The sequence below is a fragment of the Pyrus communis genome, chromosome 5 (assembly GCF_041283825.1).
Source record: "Pyrus communis isolate YQ-2024b chromosome 5, ASM4128382v1, whole genome shotgun sequence".
NCBI classification, from domain to species: Eukaryota; Viridiplantae; Streptophyta; class Magnoliopsida; order Rosales; family Rosaceae; genus Pyrus; species Pyrus communis.
In genome coordinates this window covers 29,031,731-29,038,718 of record NC_142569.1, presented here as the reverse complement: position 1 = coordinate 29,038,718, position 6,988 = coordinate 29,031,731, and the positions used below count along the sequence as shown (strand labels likewise).

The 6,988-nt window shown below is 44.4% G+C and overlaps 1 pseudogene; it reads right to left on the bottom strand.

The window, feature by feature from the left end:
* Positions 1-5,087: 5,087 nt before the first annotated feature.
* Positions 5,088-6,565, bottom strand: LOC148697093 (uncharacterized; annotated as a pseudogene).
* Positions 6,566-6,988: the final 423 nt, after the last annotated feature.

Below are 6,988 nucleotides of genomic sequence, written 5' to 3'. Positions count from 1 at the left end.
ATGCATGAAACAAATATATATATATATATATATATATATATATATATGTTGACAAATATATAAACATATACAATATATATATTGGAAGGAAAATATAAACATAGGGGGTTCATGCATCATGGGGAATGTTTTCATGCTTCAAGGTCGTTTCAAATATCTTACTTTATTTTAAGCGTACCTAATTGGCAGAAAACAATAAAAACCTTTTGTGGATGCAAATTTCCACCTTCTTCTTCTTGGACAAAATTGCACCTACAAAACAATTAACACCTTAGGTCAAGGCCAAAAGCCTCACACGCCCACGATGAATGGGGGGGCTTTGGCCGAAGAACCTCCGATGCCAAAGTTAGAATTTAAAGAGAAAAGTGTTTGAGAGTTTTGGAGAATTTTAGCAAGAGTGAAGACTTACGTTTTTAGAGAAAATGGGTAGTATATATAGGGCATGGCCAGTCCCCTTTGGAGAAAAGGTGGCCAGCCTTTGGGATGTTTTTTTGGGTGTATTTTGTGGTTAATGGGTGATTTATTTGGCAATTAATGGGTTAATTAGGTAATTAATCCATTAATTAGCCAATTAACACATTTTTAGAAGGAATAATTTTGGAGGTTATGGAATGAATAAAATAAATAGCTAATTGATTAGCTAAAAAGGGAAAGTGAGGTAAAAGATATATGGAATGAAATAGGTTTTGGGAGTTACCTTGTAGAAGGGATTTGATGTGATAGGTTTTGAATTGTTGCCTATTTTGGGCACTTTTGACTTGGTTGAAGGATGATTGCCCGCTGCTCGCACGTAGGAATCCGGTTATGCCTCAAGGGTATTTTTGTCCTCTTTCGTCCAAAAATCCACGTGTCGCCTTGTGATTATTTTTGGCTCCACAAATGCCCCCACACTTGTTGGGCTGTTCGCAGAAAAGGGCAACAGGTGTAGAGATTTTCTTGCTTTAGGAAACTTTGGACTGCTTCCTATTTTGATGTAGATTCCCTCTTTAATAGGAAATTAAATCCTTCTAGGAAAGGGAAATAAATTTCTCTCAAAGCCTATTTAAGTCCACCTTAAGTGGGTTATTAAATCAACTTTGAAGAGTGATTTATTATACCCTACAAGAGAGAGAGAGAGAGCTTAAAGGATATTTGTTTCCTCTCCTCTAGCAATCTTCTACATCTTGCCGGTGCAAAGGACCATCTTTCGTTACTTTCTTCATTTTCTCCATACCGCACCGATGTAAGAAAAATTTCATTTTTCTTGTCTTTTTCTTAGATAGTGTTGTCACAAGGCAGCCATTGGGGTGGTGCGGCACGTCGGCTGGCAAGGGTCAGGAGTCGACTCGACATCGGCTAAGGAGGTGTTGTGGCAAGGACCATTGCTTTAGGCTGTTTAGCTTGGCTAGAACCAAGGGCAACTTGTGTGGCTGGGGCCCCGGATTATGGCGCTGGGGCGCAATGCTAGGCAAGCTGCATGGCTCATGTCCTTTGGGTTCTTGGACATAACCTGGACCAGGCCGGCGATTGAGAGAAATGATGAGGCATGCATGCTAATCCTCTGCCTGCTAGTCTGAGAGAAAAAATGAGGGAAAATCCAGTATGAGTTGAACTCCCCTGCTAAGTACCACGAATAACGTTGGCTACTTAGTCCTCTTCGTCGGGAAAAAATGTGGGTCGCTCCCAAGAGATGAGATGAATAGGATTAAGGCGGATGCATTAGCTCATCTGAATGCTGTCGTGGAGCCTACTATGAATGAAGGTAGAAAGAAAAGATCTTCCCCGCCTACTTAAGAGATGCCGGTTGAGAAAAACTGAAAATTTCCTCTGTTACTTGTGAGGGTCTGCTTGCTGCCGAGAAGCCTGTGATTGACATGACCTCTTCCAATGGGAAGAAAAATAAGGCTGCTAGATCTGAGCCTGTGGTGTCTGCCGTGTCGAGAATGGCTAGTACAATTGCTGATAAGATTGCTCAACGTAAAGATCCTGTCATGCCCCCAGTGCCGAAGTTTGTACCGAAATGTTTGTTGGGAGCTAAGTTTGGTTCACATTTGGAAAAGTTTGCTATTATAAAAAGTCATAAGGTGGACTCTGATGCTAAAGTGGCGCCAAGGCCCACTTCTTCTGCTGCTGAGACAGATTTGCCTGCTAGGAAGGAGAAGACTGCTCGCATGGGCAGCTGTGAGAAATCCACTAAGCTTGCTTCTAGGAAGGCTGCTGAGATCTGTGTGCTCTTGAAACCAGATCTGCTTCAAGACATGGATGTTTGTGCCAAGTTTGTTGATGGCGTTAGAAATGTTTGTTTGCCCAAGTTCCTTTGTGAAACATATGACCCAATATAGAATGACTGCTCTACTTGCTATGATGCATATATAGTAAGGCTACCAAGGAGGTGGTGAAGACTATAGCAGCTGAAGCTTATTCCTCGTCCGAGGAGATCAACAGGTTGGACTTTGAGCTCATTGCTTTGAAGGGGTCTAATATTTCTGCCCCCACTTCTCTGCAGCTTGAGACCGCTCGCCAAGATATCGTTGTCTTGAAGACTAGGCTTGACGCGATCCAAGTTAAGTATGAAAGTGCAGAAAATGAGATTGGATGTTACATACCTCATATTTAAGATCTTGAGTTTGCAGTTTCTGAGCTTCATTACGCGTGCTACTTTCCTATAAGTAGATAGGTCTGCGTAATCTATGCAGTCGTAGGTGTTGGTATAAAACTTTGCAAAGTTGTTAGCCATAGGCTTGGCAGCTGAATGTCTTACTTACAGAAGCAGACAAATCCGCATAACCACTAAGCTGTTAACCTTGGCTTTCTCCAATTCCGTAGGTTGCGTAGCAAGTATCACAACACTTTAAGACTTAGCGTAAGTCATTCCGCACTTGGCAGAGGTAAAGCTTATCGACTACGTAGCATGTCAGCAGTGGATAAAGCTTCGTATATGCATGCTAGCTTGTTTAACCTTTCACAAGAATGTGCGGTTGTATAAGTCTAGCATGGTTTTACTGCTCGAAAGGCAAGCCGTAGGCAGTCTTTTGGAAACCGTAGGCTACCTTAGTGCACTCGGTAGCAGCTTTAGGATTCCAGGGCAGCCATCTATCGAATGTACTGCGTAATGTGCCCCCTCCGTCTCTAAGGCCCGGTTCCCCACGGATTAGGCCAAGAAACCCAAAATCCTTCAGTTAGCTAAGCCTTGAAAAAGACCATTGTGGCTACTTCTAGGAATCCCGACGTAAACCATCGTGCATCTAGTTATACTAAAGCAGCCAGGCTCATCCACGTTTGGATATTCGGAGTGTAGAGTTTATCCTTCCGTCTTGGAGAGCTGACCCATGTGGGTGTCGGGGAATTGGTTTACCCTTTCACACTAGAGAGCATGGTTGGTTCTTCGAGGGGCGCAATTCCTACAATGAGTCCCTAAGAATGGCGCGGTCTTCTTTTGAAGTGTAGGAGTGATCAGTTATTGTAAGCATGCAGCCGAGCTAAGTTGTGATTACTTCTGAATTCCTCATTGAAAAACGAGCGAAACGAACGAGAACTTAGCTATAAGGTAAGAACTACATAACAACTAGATAGGTCATTGGCTTGTGAGGTGGTCCCCGTCGAGCTACTTGAGTCTTCGCGCTTTGATGTAGTGAGAGGTCACACATGGTACTTCTTCATATTATAGGCGCCCCACTGTTTTTCAATCTTTTTGTCGTTTCATGGTGGCGAGGGTGTAATTACTCTTGCCGCCTACTCTGGTGATCTTGTACGGACCTTCCCAGATGTGATCCATCTTTTTGGAGCTTTCTTTGTGGGCAATGATGAAAGCTTTTCTTAGGACTAGATCTTCGGGCTGAAACTGTCGGATCTTGGCCCTTTGTTGTAGCTGGAGAGGAGCTGCTGCTGGTAGGCTGCGACGCGGGTGATAGTCTGCTCACGCTTCTCCTCTACCAGATCTAAGCTTGTGGCCATCTCTTTACTGTTCTACTCAATGCTTGGTAGTAGAGCGGTGATACTTGACTTGATGACATTGGGATAAATGATTTCTTCTGAGCCAAATGCCAAAGAGAGGAGTTTCACTGATTGCTCATCTTTTGGTAGTGTGTTATGCCTGTAGACATCTGGGGAGTTCGCCTGGCCATTTTCCCTTTTTGTTGGTGAGGGATTTCTTGAGGTAGTCGAGGATCATCTTGTTAGATGCTTCGGCCCGCCTTTTTCCTTGAAGATATCTCGGCGTGAACATGTGTTGCTTAATGCCATACTTTTGGAAGAACTTCACCATACCTTTGCCTATGAATTGCAGGCCATTGTCAATGACGATGGACATGCCAAATCAGCAAATGATGTTCCTCCATATGAAGTGTTCTATTCCATTTGAGTCGTGGTCCTCTTGGGCTCTGCTTATTCCCATTTGGTAAAGTAGTCGGTTGCCACGATCATCATGCCTCTGCCCCCAGTAGCAGGCGACATAAGTCCTACCAGGTCAATTGCCTACTGTATGAACGGCTAAAGACTCGTATACGGGTGTAGCTCGCTGGCAGGCAATGCTGGTATCGGCTTGTAGGGCTTATAACGGTTGCACTTTTGTACTAACTTCTTAGCATCTTGGTGCATGGTAAGGAGTCGTGGAGATAGGGCCATGTTACACCTAGCAGGAGATGCGTAATTGCCGGTATTGGACCATTCTAGAGCTAAATTATGAAGCAAGGGTTAGCTAGGGCCGTGTGACGCACATCAGGAGGTAGTGCTCAACTGCTGATACATGTTGCTCCTATGTAGAATCTTTTAGGGCGACGAGGACAAAACTTGCTTCCGAGTGTGTCCTTCCAGTGTTTGTCTGCCCTTGGAGTGTCTTTTGGGCCTAGTTGTGGCGTTCGTCAGAAAACTTTGCATCCACCAGGGTCTACGCCTTTATCGTCGCGCGTTTGGATTGGGCAGAATAATGCATCATGAGGATGACTGCGTGTGTTTGAAGGTAAAACTTAAGCTTTCGGGTTGAAACAACTATCGCCAGAGTTAGCTTTTGAATTTTTGATATCATCGAGGAGAGCTTTTGAACTATGAAATACAGGTAGTTGGGCCCCCAGCTCTTCTCATATAATGGTATATTGTTGCTTCAGATACCATTAAACATGTGAACCAGTCTTCCTCTGCTTCCGGTTTGGATAGTAGGGAGGTGATGTCGGTTACTTCTTTAAGTCCTTAAATGTGCATTGGCGAGCCTCATCCCAAAGTGCATCTTTCTCTACTAGAGCGAAAGAGTCTGCCAGAGTTAGATCTTCTTTCATAATTAATTTTTCGAATAGCGGATGGTCTGCCGGAAGTCCTTTTTGGAAGGCTGTTTTAGCTATCAAGTCGTTACATCCAACTATCTTTGCCTTTTCTGCTTTGAACCTCTTCACATAATCATGAAGCTACTCTTTTGGGTTCTTCTTGACGTTAAACAAATGGTCAGACTTCTTTTTGATCGAGCGATATAATGAATATTCTTTGGTGAAAACCAAAGAAAGTTCGTAGAAACTCTGGATGGATTGTGGCGGCAAGGTGTATAACTAATCTTGCGCCTCGCCTTATAGAGTGGTGGCAAATATCTTGCACATGATATCGTCGTAGTTTCGATAAAGGCTCATTGCGCTTTAGTAGTTCTTTAAATGTCTATTCGGGTCTTCATCCCCTTTGAAAGATGTGAAATATGGCATGTTAAACTCGCGTGGAGGCTCTGCCTACTCGATCTTATCCGTGAAAGGTGACCTGCTTATGTTAGTTATGTTCCATCGTAGTGTTCGTCGGTGACCTCTTTGCATTAGAAATCACACAATCGCTTAGTCAAGAGTCTCTCTAATTTTTCTTAGATTTGTCTTTGTTAGGGGTAGTGGAGCTTTTGGCTGCCCCTAGCCATGACTTGCTAGTCTAGGCTGCTTTCTCATATGTTTGGCTCGTTTATGCCGTAAATGCGGTGAGTGTGGTACATTCCTAGTAGGCGAGCGAGTTCTTCGTAGGCTGCCGGTTGAACTTAAGCCTGATTGAGTGACTGCTTCTCTCCGTCCGTTGTTCTGTTTACTCCGATTTGAGGTGGAAGATGCTCCTTGCGGGCTTAGTGGTAAATGAACATTTCGCCTGGAAGGCTGCTCATGTTGACTATCGGAGTGTGACCCTAACCGTGAATGTATGCTCGTCTGTGGGCCTAGTTGAGAGTACATACTCCTTCGCGCGCTAAGATGGGAATATATGCTATCTCGATGGTCGAATCGGGAGTGTACATTACCCGAACGTTCGGTTCGTGGCTGTCGAGTGGCTGCTTGCTGGGACACTACTGGAAAGGTTTTTCGTTTGCCCTTGTCCTACTTTGGGACACCTCGTCTGGGGCACGTTGTATCTCAATGCGCTACAAGAGTTGGTTCACCAAGGTCTTCTGCTGTGCGAGGGCGCTCGTCAACTCTATGACTTGTCTAGACAAGTGTTGTTTTCCGTTTGGGTTGAAAGAGTTTGGAAGGAATGTATCTCCTTGAGCAGTGGAAGTGTGGTAGACTCTGGGCACAAGATTTGAGTTAGGAAATGTCAAATCCGCAGAAAAATGTGGTGAAAATGCTCCCGGTTCGATCATCGGTTCGAAAATTTGGAGTAGGGACGGTTGAACGAATCTTTGACTGATTTGGGCTGCTAGAAAAGCCAAGGGAGCAGGCTGGGCCACATGAGTGGGCTACTCAACAGGGGCAGGCTGTGCCGCGAAAGTGGGCTGCTTGATGGAAGCAGGCTGCTCGGCGTGTGGTGCACGTGAGTGCGAGGCTTGGGCTCGGGCCCGTGCAAGCTTGGATGGCACGACTTCGGCCATGGTGGAACCTTGTAGTGGTGGTGCCACTCCGCCTATGACCACATTTAGCCTCATGGATCGTCGCATTCCCATTTCTTGAGTATTGGAATTTTCACTTGTGGAATTTTCTAAATTTCTAGTCATTATATTCCTTTTTTTACATTTTATCAAAGAATCTTTGCAATTAAAAAATTCTAATAATAAGAACGTATGAAA